Below are 21,374 nucleotides of genomic sequence, written 5' to 3'. Positions count from 1 at the left end.
AAACAAAACAAAACAAAAACTACTTCTCCTTCCATGCTTTTTAAAAATCCTCTCAAACTGAATGTCCCTACATTCTATTTCATGTGAATCTTTCCCAACTGGTTGCTTGCTTGGCCTGTTGACCTATGGTTGAGTTTATCTAAGCCTGTTTCAACAGAGAGCTTGTGGATTAAAGGTATATGCTTACAATAAACCACTCCACAACTAGAGACAGATTTTTCCAGGATACCATCTCAGGGTTCACAGTATAACTAAATAATCCTGTAACATGGGTTCTTCAACTTCCCATTGGTATACAGGCATTGTTGGACCAGTTGGAACACAGCCTGTGAGCCATTGTAAAAAACCCACTTTCTACATATGTACATTCATTCCATTTGTTCTGTTCAGCTAGAGAATCTTTACTAATACAGATGTTTTGTTTTGTTTCCCTTCCCATTTTGCTATGGCTGCTAAAAACACTGCTCCACAAAGTTTGTCATCTGTTAACTGTTTTTCTCTCAGGGTGTTCACAGGTACCAGGTGAAATGTAGGTGCAGTTATCTGAGCCCACTATGAAGCCACAAAACACAAATCTTGTTTCTTGAAATTTCTCTGATAGGGAAGGTACTCCTCCCCTTTCATTTGACCCTAGCCTATCAGGTCTGGCTGTATTGTCTTCCTCTATGGCCTGCTCCCTATTCAGGAGGAGGTGATCAAAGAGCTAGAGACACTGAGTCATGTCAGAGATGGTCCCTGTTCCCATTACTATGGATCCCACATAGATACTGAGCTACTGTGGGCTACATCTGTGTAGAAGTTCTGGGTTATCTCCATGCATGGCCCTTGTTTGGAGAATCAGTCTCAGAAAAGACAGATGGAGTGGGGCATGGATGGAAATGAGGGAAGGATGATGAGACTGAGAGGGATTGAGTGAGGGGGCTACAGCTGGGATACAAAGTGAATAAATTTAATTAATATAAAAAATTAAAAATATTCATAACATTAAGAAAAGAAATATATAAGGAACACACAGTCCCAACCAAAATTCTGTTATCAGCTTTTATAGTTTTTGCCAAGTGTGCATTTTGCATTTATTACAAAACACAATTCATATTGTTCTCTGAGAAGGCTATATAACTCCTGTGAGAGTCATTTATAAGATCTAATAAATTCCTTTGTAGTACTTGTAAATCACTATAAACTAGACATTCCACCAAAGATGAATATGATTTAGCACAACTTAAGAATCCTGCAATCATTTTGTTAGAATTGTTTGATTGTACTGAATATGTTCTCTAGATATGTTAATCATCTCACAGGAATGGGGTTCTTGGAGTATGTGATTCCTACCTTTTATATTTTATATTCCTACTATTTATATGTAATATACATCTGCTAAAGCTCTTAAACACCATGGCAATTTAATAGAGAAGTCACCTTGATTTGTATTTTGTTCTTTAATTATAAAATGTATGAATAATTTAAAAAGTTCCCCTTACCTGTTAATATTCTAGGACCACTTCCATTTGTGGGACAGATGGGTATCTCCACTGCAGTTGAGTAATGGGCTATGGAAGCCTGATTCTCCAGGAGGAAGAAGCAGAACCACCTACTGAGTGCTGTGGGGGAGCTCAGGCAGGCCCTGAGAGCTTGAGTTGGGGAACCTAGGGTTCCCTCCCACAGAGGGGAGCAGCAAGTGGCTGAGTGGCCAGGGTGGGAAGGCTGGGCGGTCCTGAGGCTGTTCCAAGGCTAGGTGTGCAGGCAGACTTGTAGACTATAGGAGGACATGCATTAGCGCTGCTGAAATGTGAATCTCTGCAGATCTGGCGAAGACTCGTTCTGGACTGGACTGGAAGCTGCGGTCAGGGACTAATGGGCTGTGTCCCTTCTGCACACTCTAACCCTAATGGGCACACCCTAACCCTAAGGAAGGTGCTCCTGTCCCTCAAGTCTCTCTGTCCAATCAGGGCCTCCGGCTGGACCCGCCAGTAATGAGATGGGGCGTGTCTTCCCGGAAAGCTTTTCTGCAGGTTCAGCACAGAATCGTGACATGGTGAGAGCGGGGAGGAGAAGGTGGCTGATCCGTGGCAGCTGGTGTTTGGGGTCTCTTCCAAGACTGGTTGGTCAATGGCGGCCCCTGGGGAGGGCCCTTGTGGTCCTGGATGCTCGCTGGACCCAGTGGTGGCAACTGAGTCACTCCAGTGCGGGAGCCGAATCTGCGCAGAGAATTTGCAGCATGGGTTTGTGAGCAGAATCATCCTTGTGGCGGGATGACAAACTCGGAGTACATCAGTTTGTCTTCGCTATTCCAGTTTCTCTCATGTCTTCTACAAGTTCTGCTCTTAGCATTTAACCTTTAGGTGTGAGATCCATTCGGAGGTAGTTTTGTGGGGGTTGTAAACGGCATCTCGTGTATTGAATAGCACTCCAATATTAAGCTGTGATGAGGAAGAGTATAATTGATGATGTAAAGGATTTCCAGTGCTTGGGAAATAGTAGGTGACACTAAACAGAATTTAGCCAAGGGAGGGCTGACTCTAAATCACCCCACAGGTAAATAGTATGCTAACCAGGCCTGTTAGAGATTAGCATGCTAGCATAGACATGATGACCGGGTTTGTCCAGAAATTTGGCCCCAACCCTAGCAAAGGAGAGAGACAACTGTGATTTACAACCAGCTACCAGGCCGATGCTCTTATCAAAGAACAGGCCTCTACGAAGCCGTTCAAGGGGGTCTTACAGGGTCACAACCCACATTACAGCCTGTGGTGACATAAAGGTATTAAAGTAAGTTTTATTCCCCTGATGTAATCGTCCTCCAGGAGACTAGTGCCTTCATCTGCTAACCTAGGCCTAGAGCTGCAAGCTTCTAGCCTCCATACAATCCAGTCTGGGCCTAGAGTGTTTTCATCCTATGAGACTTAGTGCTGAATAAGCTCACCCTTTCTAGTTCTTTCTGAACTCCTGCTGGCCTGTTCAACTCAGCTGTTCTGGCTCAGACTCCCCTCCAAGGTGACAGAATCAATCTGGCTTTTCATAGTTTATGACTGAATTGCTCCGCTTGACCTCATACTAACTTTGGCAATATGTTATAATCTTTTGGATGCTTCTAAATCTGTGGCTTTGTCTGTCTTCACCTGTGTCTAGTTTCTCTCTTCAGCTTGTGTCTGTAAAAGGCTCCCAGTAAATCTTTTTCTGAATTCTGGAAGCTCAACTTGACTGCATTGCCTCTCAACTCACTGACTCAGCTGAACAGCCTGAGAAGAAATGGCTAGAACTCAGTCATCTTCATGCCTCTGTTTCCTGAGGACTAGGATTAAAGGTTTGTACCACCACACCCAGACCTAAGCTTTTCTTTTCCTGAAGCTTGCTCTATACCTGACTAGTTTTGACCACAAAGATCTGCTTATCTCTTTCTCCTGGGATTAAAGTGTGTCTGTATTCCAACCAGATCATACAGACCTAGAAAGTCTTTGGATGTGATTTCTTGCCAGAGCAGCCATGTTCTGAATTAAAATTCATTTACCTAAAGGTCCAGTTCTTTTTGAGAAAAGAATAGTTTTTTTCTTTTTTCACAGGGGCAAGTCTATACTGGTTGACAATGCTTTGAAAAGGAAAAACAAAACAAAACTTGTGTTCATGGCTGACCTGAATAATGAAGGCATTCCATGAAGCCTTCATAAGGGGAATGGCATAGTTCTTTCTCAAATCCATTAACATTCTTGGCATAGCCTGTAACAGACAGGGGGCCTAGGCCTTGTGAGCTTTCACTAAGTTATCCATGTATTGAGAATAAAATAGATTTCCTTCTTAAAAGCCAGGAACATGTTTGGGAGTGTAATATTGTCTATTGTAGTTACAGTGAAATGATTTTCATGTGGAGCATGGTTTCTGCCTTCTGTTGAGAACAGGAAGAGCAATTTATTATGTATAATTGCTGGGTGAAACAGGGTAGCAATAGCTAGATCAAAGACAAAAGTTTAAGGCAGTCAGCTGCAGGGGTCACCCTATGAAGAAGGACATGATTCCCACAGGTTTGGTGATTTTTAAATTTCTAGCATGTATTAACTATTGGATGTGAGTGAAACCAGATTGGTGAGTGTTCAATTTGGGTATGGTAGATGGAGCCAGTGAATATTGAATTTATAATAGGTCTATCCTATGCATTTATTTACAGTCTTCCTAGACAGGTCTATGTCTGCTCAAAATTTGAGACTCTGCTGTTGGTGGGAGCTTTGTATGTCAGGTTACCAATCTCAGCAGCTAACACTGCAGGTAGAATCAAGGTCAAAAAGTATCTGACCAAGCCATTAGCTCTACCATAGAAGGGCCTGCTTTTGTTCAAAGTCAGTATATCTACATTTCTTTTTAATTATATTTATCTTTCTAAAAATGCCAATTGTTGGTATTACTTACTAAGTTTTATTTTCTTTATGCATCACTGCTCTAATCTCTTATTTGTTTCTCTTCTCCAACATTTCCCAGTCATTAAGAATTTCATTCCTGGGATTAGAGAGATGGCTCAGTGGTTAAGAGCACTGTCTTCTCTTCTAAAAGACCCAGATTTAATTCCTAGCACCCACATGGCAGCTCACAACTGTCTGCAATGCCAATTCCAAGAGATCTGACACCTTCCCACTAATGCATTGAAAATAAAATTAAAGTAAATAATTTTTTTAAAAATAATTTTATTCCTATTTAAAAAGGGATTTCTGATTAGTTTCTGTTTAGAGCAATGTCTCCCAAAACTCAGCCTTTTTTCATGCTGTATATTTAAGACTTTCTTTGAACACCTTATCATGCCTCTGTGGCCCAGTGTCTTGCAACTCATTTCAGGCTGGACCTTAACCTGGTTAGTGAAATGGAAAAGAGACCAGTGAATGAGGTTTCTCAAACATCCCTGGCTTTTGTAGGGTGGGTAATTACAAATAAAGAGGCACCTGTGTATGAATTGAGTTCACTCACCAACTTTGAAGATTGTGTCTTCATTGCACAGCAAGGGGTGGAGAAGAAGGATGGTGAGTGCTTTCCTGCTTGGATAGAAGTGTCAGTTATTCAATTTTAGATGATTAGGAAAAGTCAAGACTGGCACTACTTGGAGTTCACAGACCAAGGCAATCAAGATTCTGGAAGAGGACCTATACTTATTTCTAGAAACCAAATTTCTGTAGTTACACTGGTTCAACAAACACAGAAGACCTGAACAAACTGGAGTGGCCAAGCCTAACATGAATTAAATTATTATTCTAAGAATGGCTCACCCCAAGAGAAAAGGAGTGCATAATAATTGGTCAGCTCTGCTATGCATGTCTAGTTCCAGAAAACTATTGGGTATGAAATCTGTTTCAAATTTTTAAAACAGTTTTAGAGATTATAGTTGAATCATTTCAATTGCCTCATTCTTCCCTACTATTAAGTCTCAAATGCTGGGACAAGTGGCTGAGATACCCATTTAACAAATCAAAGCTGGCCCAGCTGCTGGTTCTCCCAGCATCCTTCTGTTTTTACTTGTCGTAGGGTAATGGTTGACATGTCCAGCCTTCTAGCACAGGGGCTGAGTTCCCCTTCCCCTGAATGGTCTTCCTTATGTAACACAAGCATTTTGCTTACCTGATCTTTTTCATCTATTATTTAATATCCTAGCCTCTTGGTCTGGCTTTCCCCTCTCCTCTCCTCCCTTTCCTCATAAGGCTCACAGTCATGTCCCCTCTGGACTCTCCCAGATGTCTCTGTCCATTCTGTCTATTCTGTCCCTTTTATGTATAATAAACTTTCTACCATACCATACCATACCTAAAATCATCCATGTCCTTACCTTTTTTTTTTATCTTTTTTTTCATTCATTTCCCATTTACCACTCCTTACTTTCAAATTCATGGGCACTTTTTGCTATAATTGTTGTTAGTGTTTGACTTTGACTTGTTTGGCTTTGGGATTTCTCAGCTATGAGGTAGAGATAGCTGCACTGAACATTGATTGTGTGTTGGAACGTGCACACAAAGGAACCTGTGACTTGGAAGAGGAACTGTCTTCTTGTGTCTTGGAGACTGGAAAGTTGTAATAAAATACAGATTTCTTAGAGTAGGGCTCTGTCTGCCCCTAAGGTAGAAGGGCCCAGCTGGGAAGGTCTCAGCTGTCTGAGTCATTTGATCTGATCCTCCAGTAGAGGAGCTGCTACTGTCCTGAAGCCCAGCTAGGTGGTCAAAGGAGCATGTGGTCTCTCCTTTTAGAAGATCCATCTACAGTAGCTAGTGGGTCAGAAATGTACATTAGCAGTCAGTTTGAGTTGCTTTTGTAAGAGTTTTGAAGTCTGTGTGTATTTAATTTCTGTACACATATAACCAAAAGTACATATGGTCAAGTACACATTTTTCCTGGCAGAGTTTCCTTGGTCTTTTGAGGAAAATTTAAATATATGTTTGGGCTTACTTATGATTTTGGCTTTTTCTCTTCATCTCCTAATTTTGTCACAACTGTTGTACACATTCTTGATAGTTGTAGCTCTGAGATACGTTTTGAGGTCACAGTTGCCCATGTGTGTAATCTTACTTCATTATTGTATTTGGAATTCTGTTTTGTTTTTCATGGGATATAGCTTTGGAATCAGCTTTCCTCTTAGAAATTCATAGAAATTTTCTTTATATTCTGTTGAATTCATATTGGAATAGAAAATAACCAACTTCTTTGTTTTTTAAATACATCATTCCATTGGTGTTGTTTATTACAGTATAAAAGTGTAGATATTTGTCGCACCTGTCTCGTTCAGCAAGGAAGACACAACCACCAGCTCTTCCTCAAGCAGTTTATTCAGGCCTTTGTAAGCTTCTTCTCCCCCCATACCCCAGGCCCTTCCCAATTATATAGGCAACCACATCAGCCAATCACAGCCAACCACGCTCACTCATCAGACCTGCAGCAGGCAGCCAATGGGCCAGTGCCACGCTTGCCTTGACCAAATATGGACTTGTTTATCAGCAGTCAGTACATCCGGCAGGCGCCATCTTTTAGGCGCGGCAACTTAATAGCCTAATAGCCACGGCTTGCCACAGATATTATCCTACATAATAATTTGTTTAGCAACCTACAGTTAGTATATAAAATTGAAAGTGATATGAAATAATTTACACAGCTATAGAAAGAAGACTTCAGTATAGAGTTTACTGGCACAAAATACATTGTTATCAGAAAAGCTATCCCACCAAGTATAATTTAAGAAGACAAAAAGTGTAAATAAAACATGGTCCATAATTGAACAATAAATTTGAATGTGATATGGGATCTTCTATTAGCATACAAAATAAACTCTTGAATTGGGGACTTCCCATGCATACAAACTAAAATTAGGTAACATCAAGTTGTGTTGTTATAGTCAATGTAAAACTGCAAGTATTTAGTGTATGTATTCTGATGTATATGCAGATATTACCTACACCCACACCCCCTCATTTCCAAAACAACACAATATACCATGTTTTCACACATTCTCCTAGTATCCATGTTATGTGTGCCTGCATTGCACAGAGCTCTCATAAAATGACAGAGTTGTGATTGATCCCAAGAGTCTTCTCAGTACATTTTCATGTATTTTGATTTTTAAAGAATTATCTGAATTCTCATGCTTATTGCATTTGTATTTGTGGTGGCATGACTTTTAAAATAATCTAATTCCTCATTTGTTGAGGCCAGGAGGACAGTATGGTAGTCAAATCAGTATGGCAGTGTCAAATCAACAAACTTCTCTCTCTCTCTGATTTCAATCTTGCTACATTCCCATTTGTCCATTGGGTAGGAGAGCTTCAGTCATCTTGTCTACCTTATAGTTCGCAAAAGAAAATGAAGGGCAGAAACAGCACAACCTAGGTGAAGCAATCACTTTCAAAGAATTTTTGTAACATAGTTTTATTTGATATGTGGAGAAGGAAAAATAAAATATCAGGCTTTTTAGCGCAAGAGTTGTTATAGAAATAAAAAGCAAATATGCTTTTATAGTATACTATAAAAATGGAAAAAGTTGGTTTATTTTGACAGTATGAGAGCTTTCTGCTAATGAGTCATACTGCATGAGGTGAAAATGAGTTAAGAAACATACTGACTTGTTTTGATTGAATTGAAATGATGATAATAAATTACAGTTGAATAAAAATGTAATAGTCTTAGACCAGTGACACTTTTCTTAGTTTTGTTCTGATCAGCTAACCTGCCTTAGATGGTAACACTTTTATTTTTATTGGGAAAACATGTTTAAACACTTAACATTTTAAAATATCAGTTTTTATATACTTAATGTATTATATAGTTAATGTATAAATAGTGCATAACATTACGTATTTATTTCTATTGTGAATATTATTCAAACTTTATTTTTTGTTGTTTTTTTTTAAAGATTTTATTTATTTTATTAATGTTCTGTCTGCATGTGCACCTGCATGCCAGAAGAGGGCAACAGATCTCAATATAGATGGTTGTGAGCCGCCATGTGGTTGAACTCAGGACCTCTGAAGGAAAAGAGAGTTTTCGTGTCTGCTGAGCCACCTCTCCAGCTCCAAACTTTAGTTTTATTGTAGAGAAGAAAGAGTACTCTTTTGGAATTAAGTGAGCAGAGACCCCTATAATTCCACATAACATTAGAAAATTACCTGATTTTTTTTTTTTTTTTTTACCTTTTGGAGCAGGAGGCTGAACATAAGGAGTTGCCTTGTAGGGTCCTTCCTGGAGCTGGATAAGAACTGGCAGCCAGAATCAGCCAACTTAATGATACCTGTCCAAGCTGTGACCACAGCTCGTTCATCTGAATATCTTTACTATAATGGGTTCCAGTTGGAAGCCAAGACACAGAAGGTTAAAATGAAAGCTGTATTTTCTGAGTTCAGGGAGGTGGCCAGTTCCAGATCTGAATGGTGCCCCATGGTAAGCTTTATTATATATTTAAAGGGTTAACTGCACAAGTCAGGGGCCCCTTGGCATGTGTTGGGATCATCCAATCAAATTTTAGCATTGTGGATTAAGCAAGGGCGTTTCTGTTAGTGCTCTGCTGTTCTAGGATAGTGGGCTCAAGGTCTTTAACCATTTTCCAAGAACTTTAGTCTGGAATCCAAGGCCCTTAATTTATATCTCTTGACATTTGGTCCAGAGCTCAAAGTGAAAAGTGAGCAATGAAGTGTGTCCTCTGTCCATAGTAAGGTAGGGCTTGGTGAGTGATATATCTTTATGATTTAGGCATTTTGGTTAAGATAAAAGCAATTTTAACCAGTTAACTGATAATCAGAAAAATGTTTCAAGGGGTTGAGTAGGAAATTGCACTGCATGCTTGGGGATGTGAAGTCAGCTTAATCTTGCTAGTAAAATGGAAGAGCAAAATAGAAGAGCCGCTTGGAGAAGGCTGGGCTCTTGAGTCCGCCTCCTTACACACAGTGGGACTGCATGTTCACAAAGTATTTGCAGCAGGGGCTTGAACATAGAAATGTCTTTGGTAGGATGCAAAATCAGAGAGGCCTAGTATCTAGGATCTTTTCCAAGTTCTGACCTTGGCATTTAACATTCAGGTATAAGATTCATTTGGAGTAAATTTTGTGGAGGTTGAAAATAATGTACGTGTTGAGTAGCGCTTCATTGTAAACCTGTGATGTAAAAGGGTAGAATTGTTCATGTAAGGGATTTACCAATACTTGGTGAAAGGAAGTCACATCAAGTAGAATTTAGCTAAGGGCTAAGTAGATAAGTGGCATTCCAAGCAGGCCTGTTCGAGATTAGGATGCTAGGAAATACATGTTTGCTCAAGAGGTTAGTCAACAAATTTGTCTCCAGTCATAACCAGAGAGACAGCCCTGATTCATAGCAACCATTGGCCCATCTCCATGTTAAAGAAGACACATCTAACAAGCTGCTTAATTGCCATTACAGACTCACAGCCAAGATTAAAGACTGGTATGTTATAAAGTTGCAGTTTTCTTCTTGAGAAAAGCCTAGCTCTGTCACATGGAGAAGACATCTGGTTAAAACCAATTGAACAGGGAAAACACTGTTGTGTTGAGGGCTGCTCTAATCAAACAAGTTTCATGTATGTAGAATCACCTAACTTCTTCTCACACTCCTCAAATATGCTTGGCAGAGCTAATAGAACCTGTGGTCTGCACTTTGAGAGATTTCCCCAAAATTCTGAGGTATTTAAAATAAAGCAGTGTTCCTCTTCTTTTCTAAAACCAGAAATATGGTGAGCTGCAGGGTTGGGACATTTGAGGAGGGTTTCCTTCAGATTCTCAAAACCCACCTCTTTCCAACACATGGAGATACCCTCATCAGTTCCAAAGTCACTGTGGTCTTGGTAAATAATGTTGTTGAGATCCTATGTTCCCCTTGCACAGTGTTGTTTTATCATACCCCTGATTTTATCCCATTTTATGACAGTGTCTGATCAATTCATAGATGTCTCCTGTTTCCTTCCATTTCTCCCCAGGAAGTAGTGTACAAGGTGCTATTCTTAAGAAGCTTACTTAGTATAAGATATAGCTCATGCAAAACCTTCCCACCCTAGCTTTTGCATTTTCTACCTTTTACTTTTCCTAATATTTTAAACCTCTGAGACCTCTTACTTATACCATGTCACTGAATAATGACCTACTGTAGTAGAGGAGTGGATTACAGAAATCATTCTAAGAATATTTTTGCTGTGTAAATCTTCCAATTGACTCAGTGGCTAGACTTGAACTCTCTAGCCCATATTGAAACTGTTTAATATATAACCTGGATCCTAAAAGAGACTTAAGGAAGACTGCATGTATGGAGTACAAAATCAGCTTTAGGCTGACTTCTCATATACCATTAACTAGAACTGGACACATGCTACTATTAAAGAGAACTCTTTTAATTAACCATTTAATTGTGTGTGGCATTCTTTCTTCCTGGTTGTGGATATTAATTCTGTAATGGCTGCATTTTCAGCCTTTTGGAAAAATATTTCTGAGACAAGCTTTGTTGGCTCAGGTCACATTGATCCCAGTCTATGGCTCCCCAGATGCATGACTTTGCCTTTCTCTTGGTTAAAATTTCTAAATTCTTAAGTTAAAGTCGGTACACAGCAGAGTTTTAAAAATTACCCATTTGAGACATATAATGAGCTATCTTTTGTGTGTACAGTAGGAAGACAGTTTGGAAAAATTGAAGGTCAGATTTCTGGAAGTTTTAAACATTGTTTTCTAATTAATTTTTTGTGTGAAAAATATTTCAGTTTTACAAATAGGTTACAAAATGATGTTAAGGAAGAAATGTGGATGAAACTTCGTGAGTATTTGATTAGCATCCTTTTATCTTTCCAATAACAGCAGCCACAATGTTGTGGTTTAAGGAACTCACTTCCAGGGTTAAAAGGCGTTTCTGAGCTGCAGAGGTGTCTCAAGTGTATATGGTGTTATGCAGTTACATAGGACAGATTTCACATTTTATGCTGGAATACATATGGCAATAACAAGACATAAAATTACTGTTTAACATTGCTTTGTTTATGGGAATCAGTAGGACTGGGTTTGCCTGATATCACTAGGGGGAATGACCTACAGCCCAATAGCCCACCTTTCTGGTGACCTCCATTTACAGAGAGAGGTCTAGAGCATGGGGACTTTAAAAGAAATTATCAGTTGTATCTAGAATAGTGTAGGGGTTAATTTGGGTTATTTTCGTGGGAGTCATTACATTTCTGTTTATTTAATTTCTATATGTATACAATCAGAGGTAACATATGTCTACTTCAAATTTTTCTGGGTTGAGTTTCCTTAGGTGTCTTGAAGAAATCTTGACTATATTTTGGGGCTTATGTTCTTGGAATTTTTGCTGTGTTCTTTCACAAAAAATTGTGCACAATTTTCATTGTTGTGTTGTAAAGTAAGTACAGAAGTCATATTTGTCTCTATGTGTAATACTTCTTCATAATCCTTCTTAAAATTCTGAGTTATTTTTTTCCATGGTAAATTCAGCTGGTAGCATTCCATTATAAAATGGCTGATGCTGGACTTAGGCACCCTACACATATCCAACATGTCTTCATGTTAGTCACCTAGCCTTTGAAATGGGGGCTAACTAGTGACATGGACACAGCTGCTTGTTTATGAATTACTTTGCCCTAGCTGGACTTCATTGTCTGACCTCAGGGAAGGATGCACTTAGTTCATACATAACTTGATGTGTTGAGAAGAGATGGTATGGGGAGGCTCCCTTTGCCTGAGAAGAAGAGGAGGAGGAGGAGGGGAAGAGGGTGGGAGGATGATACCAGGAAAAGAGGATGTACAGAGCTGCAAGCAGGATATAAACTAAAAATAAATAAATAAATAAATAAATAAATAAATAAAGTACTGAGAAAATGGCTGTTTTCTATGTAGGTGAGAGATTGTGTTGACTGATGATTTCTGTAGAAGGCTCTTAAATTGAGGGTGGCAGTATCCCTGAGCAAGCGGCCCAGGGTTGGATAAAAAAGCTAGCTAAGCACAAAATGATGAAGAAACAAGAGATCAAGGCAGGAAACAATAATTGCCATGGTTTTTGCCTAAGTTTTCATGAAATTTGAGTTTCCTAGGCTTAAAAAATGATGGAGTTTGATCTGACTTGACCAAACAAGCAAACCAATTCATGACCTGAGATGTTTGTGGTTAGGGGATTCAATCACAGTAGCACAGTAGCATTTTAGGAGGAAAAAAAAAAGTTATGCCAAAGTGACTTTGCTCCTGACAGACCTCAGAATGTTCTCTTTTTTAGGAATGTGTAAAATATCAGGACTTGAGATGGCAAAAGCCAAAGCTTAATTGGCTCTTCCTATAGGACCTGGAAGTTCAGAATGTTGAGTGTAGTACATATAGAGGAAGTGGAGGTCATAGGATTTCAGTGGAAAATAGGCTCCATGAAAAAGTAAGCTAGAGGTCATTTGTGTGGTAATTTGGCCTCAAATATTTCTCATACTGATCATGATCTAAAAAATTAATTAACGTAGAGGTAAAATTGGGGACTGATTTCTTAGATGGTGATGTTCGTTTTCATACCTGGATTGAATGTTAAGTAATTAGTCAAGGCTACATTTGAATTCTTGATTCTCATGTGTCAGCTTTCTGATGTGCAAAGATGGAAGATGTATCCCCAATGTGTTCTGTTTTGTCAACATATTTTACCAATGTTAATGTTAAAATGCTTAATAGAATGTATGTGTGTATGTATATATTGTTTAAACTTACATGCTTCTTTATGTTCTCATTTGTTACTATATGGCACATCATGCTGAAGTTCTGCCTTGTAAGAGAATATTCTAGAGGTGATAGGTAATGCCACAACAATGAGATTTATTTTATAAAAGCATGTTATATGTGTGTAATATAACTGTGTTCTTAGGCTATGACAGATATATGAAGACTTGATGACACTTTTGGGGGTTTATTTTGACCATTCTAATTTGATGGTCAAGGTCCTGTTGCCAGTTTTCACTCTGGATTTTTCAGATAATGTATTAATATTATTCTTTTTTTTACTTTTATTTATTATATTTGTTTTGTATCCCAGCTACAGCCTCCTCCCTTATCCCCTCTCTAGCCCACTGTCTCTCTCTCTTTCTGAGTATTTTAATTTTTTTAAAGAAATTATTTTGTTTTTTGGCTTTACATCCAAAGGCTATCTCTCCTTCCCCTACTCTCAATCCACCCTCACCCTTCTTCCTTCCTCCCCCCCCCCAAGAAAAATGGAGCCCTACTCTCCCTGTGTCACCCTATTGCATCACATCAAGTCACATCAGGACTGAGCATATCTTCATTCACTAAGGCCAGGCAAGGTACGCCTGACAGGGAGATTATCTAAAAGTGGGCAGTAGAGTTCCTATTAGAAACAGTGCCCTCCACTTACCACTCAACCCACATTGACCAAGCTGCCCATTGTACAGATAATTTCAAGAGACCTATGCCTTGAACATGCATCATGCTCCTTAGTTAATGTCTCATTTTCTGTAAACCCTACCCTGAATCTCAGTTACTTGTCTCTGTTGGTCTTCTTGCGGCTTCCTATCCCCTTCAGGTTCTTCCATTTTTCCCCCAGTACTTCCATTAGAACCCCAGAGATCCAGCCCATGCTAACTTGCAAGTTCCAGCATAAGTCTCCATTGGCTGCTAGTTGGAGCCTCTGAGAGGTATGTTTAGGCTCTTTTCTACAAGTACAGCAAAGCAACATTTACAGTTTCATTGGTTGGCTGTCTAGTGTAAGGTGGGTCTCAGGTTGGCTCAATTACTGTTTGGACTTTCTCTCAATCTTTGTTCCCTCATTATAGCTAAACTTGTAGTAGGCAGGGTAATTTTTGGATCATGGGTTTTGTGGTTCAGTTGTTGTTCCCTCTCTACACTAGTCCTGTTTGGCTAGGAGGTGGTCATTTCATTTTCTATGACTCTTTTCCCCTGACCCTCCATTAGGAGTCTCAGCTAGAGTCACACCCAGGTCCTCTCAGGAACCTTCCCTGTCAAATGACTCCAAAGAGAAACCCCCTCAGTTTCCCTTCTTGTTCCCAGCCCTCTCACCTCCTACTATAATTCTACCCACATGTGATACCCACATTTGTTTCCCTCCCCATTCCAACTTCTCCCCAGTTCCCTCTGTTCATCCACTTCTGCTGTCCTGTTTTTTTATTATGAGTAACATTCTGCCAATCTCCCATGGACCCTACTTGTTACTTAGCTTTTTTGGGTGTGTGGATTATAGTATACTTATCATGTACTATAGGTCTAATATCTGCTTATAAGCAATATGTTTTTTTTTTTCTGTGTCTGGGTTACTTCTCTCAGGATGATCTTTTCTAGTTCAATCCTTTTGCATGCAATTTAATGATTTCTTATTTTTAATAACTGAGGAGTATTCCATTGTGTGAATGTACTAGAAGTTCTTTATCCATTCCTCAGTTTCTGGCTGTTATGAATAAAACAGGTATGAACATAGTAGAATAAATATCCTTATTCTATAATGGACCATCTTTTGGATATATTCCCTGTAGTGGTATAGCTTGGTATTGAGGTAGAACTCTTCCCAGTTTTCTGAGAATACACCAGATTGATTTTAGAGAAGTTGTACAAATTTACACTCCCATCAGCAGTGGAAGAAAATTCCCTTTTCTCCACATCCACACCAGAATGTGTTGTCACTTGAGTTTGAGTGGTATAAGATGGAATCTTAGAGTTGTTTTGATTTCCATTTGTCTGATGTCCAAGGGCTTTGATCATTTCTTTAAGTGCTTCTATGCCTTTTGAGATTCCTCTCTGGTGGCTTCTCAGTTTAGCTCTGAACCCCATTTTTAAATTGGATTATTTGATTTGTTGGTGTTTAATTTCTTAAGTTCTTTGTATATTTTGGATATTACCTTTCTTTCTGATATAGGGTTGGTGTAGAAATTTTCCCAATCTATTGACTGCTGTTTTGTTCTATTGATAGTGTTCTTTTCAGTTTCTTGAGATCCCATTTAATAATTATTGATCTCAGATTGTTGTGGTTCTCCTGTGTTAATGAATTCCAGACTTTTCTCCACCTTGTCTTCTAAATGATTTAGAGCTCTGGTTTTATGTGAATTTATTTGATCCCCTTGGACTTGAGTTTCTCAGGGTGATACAAAGAGCCTATTTTCATTTTTCTACATGCAGACATTTAGTTAGACTACCACCAATTGCTGTCTTTTTTCCATTGTACCATTTTGGCTTCTTTGTTGAAAGTAAAGTTCCAATAGGAGTGTGGGTTTATTTCTGTGTCTTTATTCCAATTGTACAGGATTGTTCTTCTATCAAGGGTATTTTATTTTTCCATTTGAAGTTAATGTTTTCTCTTTCAAGGTCTGTAAAGAATTACGTTGGAATGTTGTTAGGAAATGGATTGAATCCGTAGACTGCATTTTTTTAAGAATGCTTTTTTAGAGAAGGGGATGAAGGGAGCATTTGGGAGGGGAGGAGGAAGTGCGCTATAGGGGGGGATACAATTTAATAATCGGTAATTAATAAAAGAAAATAAAAATTGAATGCTGTTTTACTAGGTTAATCCTATATATCCATGAGTTCGGGTGATGTTTCCATCTTCTGATATTTGCTTCAGTTTCTTTCTTTAAAGACTTCAAATTCTAGCCATAGAGTTCTTTGACTTCATGTTGTTTGTGGATACTGTTTAGGCTGTTTCCCAAATTTCATTCTCAGCACTTTTTTTGTGTGTGTATGGAAGACTAATGAAATTTTTAATTAATTTTGTTCCCAGCCACTTTGTGGAAAGTATATATCAATTGTAGGAATTCTCTGGTATAATTTCTTTGGTCACCTAGGAATACTAGTAAATCGTCTGTGAATAGTGATACTTTGAATTCTTCCATTCCAATTTGTATCTCCTTGATAACCTTCAGTTGTATTATTGCTTTAGCTAGGACTGAAGGAGTATATTGAAGAGATATGGAGAGGGGAGGCATCCTTGTCCTGTACCTCACATGAGTGAAATTTCTTTAAGTTTCTCTCCAAATGATTTGATGTTGGCTATCAGCTTGCTTTTTACAGTCTTTATTATGTTAAGTATGTGTTTGATTCCTTCTATGACTGATTTCTCCAAGTCTTTTAACATGAAGGAGGGTTGGATTTTGTCAGTCTTTTTCTCACCTAATGAAATGATCATGTGATCTAGGTCTTTCAGTTTGTTTATATGGTGGATTACATTTATGGATTTTCATATGTTGAACCATGTGTTTCTTTGATGTGTTCTTGGATTTGTTTTGCGAGTACTTTATTGAATATATTTGTGTTAAGTCAGCTGTTAGCTGTCATTTGGGTGTTGGAATTTAACCCAGGTGCCCTGGAAGAACAGACACTGATCTTAACCACTGAGCCATACCTCCATTTCCCGTATTGCCTATTGATGATCAACATTTAAATTGCTAATATTTTCACCTCTCATTTTGTAATTGTTCCAACATACATTTCATTTTAAAAAGATCACCTTAATATTACAGTTTAAAATGAGGCACTTCAGCTTTCTAGACATGTATGCAGAACTGGAGTGAATGTGTAACACTTTGTAGAAACTTGAGAAATATCTTTAAGTTTTTTTTTATCTTGTTTGATTAATTTTTGTGTATTATTCAGGATCTTATTATGTACCTCTGAGTGTCCTTGAACTTATTACATAGAGCAGGCTACCATCCAGCTCTATGAGATACACCAGCCTCTGTTTCCTAAGTGATTTCGGAATTAAAGTCATCAGAAAATACACCCAGCCTGCCCATTCTTATAAGACTCAGGAATTGTTTATACTATTTCTCTCATGTGGGCTCAGTACTGTTGATCTGTTTACTCTCTGTGACTCTCTCTCTTTATCTGTTGATTGACATTTCCCTTGCAAGTCTATATCCTAGTTAAAGGATGAAAAAAAATAGAGGTGAACTTCACTATTCATCTTCCTCCTAAAAAGAGTTAGTTATTACATTAAAACTTGTGTGTCACAAAATAAGTAGAAACACCAGAATACTTTGAAAATATTGCAAATGAAGGATACATTTCCATTATTCTAAGTATCATGCTTTCTGTTGTACATGTGTGTGGATATTTTAGACTGCATTGTCCTACAATGATGTGCATGTGAACTTCACCCGAGAAGAGTGGGCTTTGCTGGATCCTTCTCAGAGGAATCTCTACAAAGATGTAATGCTGGAGATCTACAGTAACCTTACCGCTATAGGTAGGACAGTGAGTTTTCCTTACTTTTTAAAATATGGGGAAAACTCATTATTCATTATTGAAGTGCTTCGGTAATTTCTCTTGAGGATGAGGAAGAATGAGGTGAATGGTTCTTTGATTGACCAGAGATCATGACTTAAATTTTGTCTTATTTCCAATAATAAATCATACATTTTCTATATCTGTATTTTAGGCTGCAATTGGGAAAATCATAATATAGAAGAGCATTGTCAAAGTTCTAAAAAACATGCAAGGTAATTTTCATTGTAAGCTGATATGAATATGGTCCTGAGAAAATTTTGATATGTTCTGGAAGTTTGAAAGAGAAGGGACAGTGTAAATGTACTACTTTAAGTGTATTTATTGATGATGAATATCTTGTTACTAAACCATGTCCCTCCATGTTAGTTATTTGATGTTTGTTTGCAAGGCACTCCTCTAAGAAAGAATGCAAGGAAATCATACCTTACACAAGATCAATGTTTAAATCATAGCTTCATTAGCATTAGAGGTAGAACTTCAATTTGTTTAGCCTCCTACAACTAAGATATTGCCAAATTTATTCACAGTAAATAGGTGATGAATGTATATCCAAAACATTATACTAATCAACTAGTCCATAGTAAAATGGGGTTACTCATATACTTGTTGTAATGGTGCTGAGTTTTGTGAGAAGGGCAGTTTTTTAGAATCAAGAATGTTGTTGTGGAAAAACCATAATCCCTATAGCACATGTCTGTGATAAACAAAAATCAAATTTGTGAATACATCGTGAAATCATGTCATTTATAATTATTATATTAATAGTTACATCATATATAACAATGAATAAAAGTCATGTTAGTTTATGTATATTGAAAGAAACAATGTACCACCCAGAACAAGTAAAAGGTATACTAGTCCCCATTTTGAGTACATGTTTAAAAATTTCTACTTAGTATGCTTTATATGGGCTATTCAGAGCTGCCAGAAGTACAAATTATAACAGAGCCTTTTTAATATTTTCAGCTTAGGCAATTTAACTGGGCAGATTCTGAAACCTTTTATCCCTAACACAAATGAACCTAGCACAGTGTCCCAATGCATGGCCAGCTCTACCTCTTTGCTCATTTTGATGTCCGTCTATAACATCACTGGCCTGCTGGTGATCCGCCTGTCATTTGCTTTCTTCTTCCCAGCAACCCTTTCTCACTCAAAAGTTCTGTCCTCCATTTTGTGCCCTGCTATCAGTTGTTCGCTCTTTATTATTTCCAATAGATAAGTAAGGAAGGACAAATGTTTGCAAAATATAGGACAGGTTATGAGCCATAGAACTAACAATTCTATGATATCCTCAGCCCTTAGCTCTCTGCTGACTCAGCAATCAGCATTCACACACTTTCACACACTCTACACCAATATCAATTAACTGGTTATGCAACTTGATTAGGAATTCTCACAAAATCACACTGTAGAAAATGTAAGTTTTAGGAATATAAAGAAATTATTCAGTTGGTCACAGTTATCTTTGCATATTTAGTATGGTGCTCAGTATAAGGAAATTTATTAATCCAGTCAGTGTGTTAAAGCTCTGAGGTCTTTCAGTTTTCTACAGATCTGTGGTAAAACATCTTATAGAAGAAAGCATAATATAAATGTGAGGCAGGTAACAAATATTTTTACCATCACATTTATTTTGAAATATGCAAAACAACCCTTAGAGAAGAACACCGTGAATGTAAAAATAATGATGAAAATTCAAGATATAATTCCTCTTTACCTTCACACCAAATTGAAAAATTAAGTCACATAAACAAAAAGATTCTTTAGTGTAATGAATGTGGTAAAGCTTTCATATGTGCCAATTATCTTTGCAGGTATGAAAACAGTCATACGGGAGACAACCCCCCTGAAGATACTCAATATGACAGAGTCTTTGCACATCACAGGAGTCCCCACACATATAAAAGTATGCATATTGCTGAGGATCACTATGAATGTAATGAATATGGCAATGCCTTTGCACATAACAGTCATGTCTTAAGACATAAATGGACTCACATAGGAGGGAAACCTCATAAATGTAACCAATGTGGTAAAGCCTTTGCATCTAACAGTAATCTCCTAAGACATAAAGGAACTCACGCTGGAGAGAAATCTTATGAATGTAATCAATGTGGTGAAGCTTTTGTATGTAATAGTAATCTCCTAAGACATAAAAGAACTCACACTGGAGAAAAACCTTATGAATGTACCCAATGCGGTAAAGCCTTTAGACATAACAGTCATCTCCTAATACATGAAAGAACTCACACTGGAGAGACACCTTTTAAATGTAACCAATGTGGTAAAGCCTTTGCACAGAGCAGTAATCTCCTATCACATAAAAGAACTCACACTGGAGAGAAACCTTATGAATGTAACAAATGTCGTAAACCCTTTGCATGTAACAGAAGTCTCCTCCTACATAAAAGAACTCATACTGGAGAGAAACCATATGTATGTAACCAATGTAGTAAAGCCTTTGCACATAGCAGTAATCTCCTAGTACATAAAAGAACTCACACTGGAGAGAAACCTTATGAATGTAACCAATGTAGTAAAGCCTTTTCATGTAACAGAAGTCTCCTGCTACATAAAAGAACTCATACTGGAGAGAAACCATTTGAATGTAACCAATGTGGTAAAGCCTTTGCACATAGCAGTAATCTCCGAGTACATAAAAGAACTCACACTGGAGAGAAACCTTATGAATGTAACCAATGTGGTAAAGCCTTTAGATATAAGAGTCTTCTCCTAATACATGAAAGAACTCATCCTAGATAGAAACTTTATGAATGTAACCAATGTGGTAACGCCTTTGCATGTAACAGAAAACTCGTGCTACACAAAAGAACACACACTGGAGAGAAACCTTATGAATGTAACCAATGTGGTAAAGCCTTTGTATGTAATAGTCATCTCCTAAGACATAAAAGAACTCACACTGGAGAGAAACCTTATGAATGCAACCAGTATAGTAAAGGCTTTGCACAGAACAGTCATCTCCTAAGACATGAAAGAATTCCCACGGGAGAGAGATCCTTTGAATGCACCCAATGTGATAAAGCCTATGCATTTCAGAGTAGTCTCTGAAAACAAAACGAACACATCCTGGAGAAAAACCTTATGAATGTAAGCAGTGTGGAACACCTTTTTTACAACATCTTTTCCTAATACATAAAAATTCTTGTTGCAGAAAATCCTTATGAATATAACCAATATCAAAAAGTCTTTTCATGTAAGAGTCATCTTGAACAAGAACACTTACTGTAGTGAAACCCTATGAATGTAACCAATGTGTCAAAACCTTTGCATGCCATAATATTTGCAATGTACATAGAATAATATACACTGGATAGAAACTTTATGAATGTAACGAATGTGATAAAGCATTTTGATATAATAGTAATCTCCTATGACAAAGAAGTCATACAGGAGAGAAACCTTATAAATATAACCAATGTGGTAAAGCAATAGGATATAACCGTATTCTACTAATACATAAAAGAACCCACACTGGAGAGAAATCTTATGGATGTAGTAAATGTGGTAAAGCCTTTCCATATAACAGTCATCTCCTAATACATAAAAACCTCACACTCGAGAGAAACCTTATTAATGTAACTCACGTGATAAAGCCTTTGCACATAACAGACATCTAATAAAAAC

At 37.9% G+C, this 21,374-nt stretch overlaps 1 pseudogene; it reads left to right on the top strand.

Moving 5' to 3' along the window:
• The first annotated feature begins 17,595 nt into the window (after window positions 1-17,595).
• Window positions 17,596-20,901, top strand: LOC110541992 (zinc finger protein 431-like; annotated as a pseudogene).
• Window positions 20,902-21,374: the final 473 nt, after the last annotated feature.

Source organism: Meriones unguiculatus (assembly GCF_030254825.1).
Source record: "Meriones unguiculatus strain TT.TT164.6M chromosome 13 unlocalized genomic scaffold, Bangor_MerUng_6.1 Chr13_unordered_Scaffold_37, whole genome shotgun sequence".
NCBI lineage: Eukaryota > Metazoa > Chordata > Mammalia > Rodentia > Muridae > Meriones > Meriones unguiculatus.
This window is presented reverse-complemented; position numbering and strand designations above follow the sequence as displayed.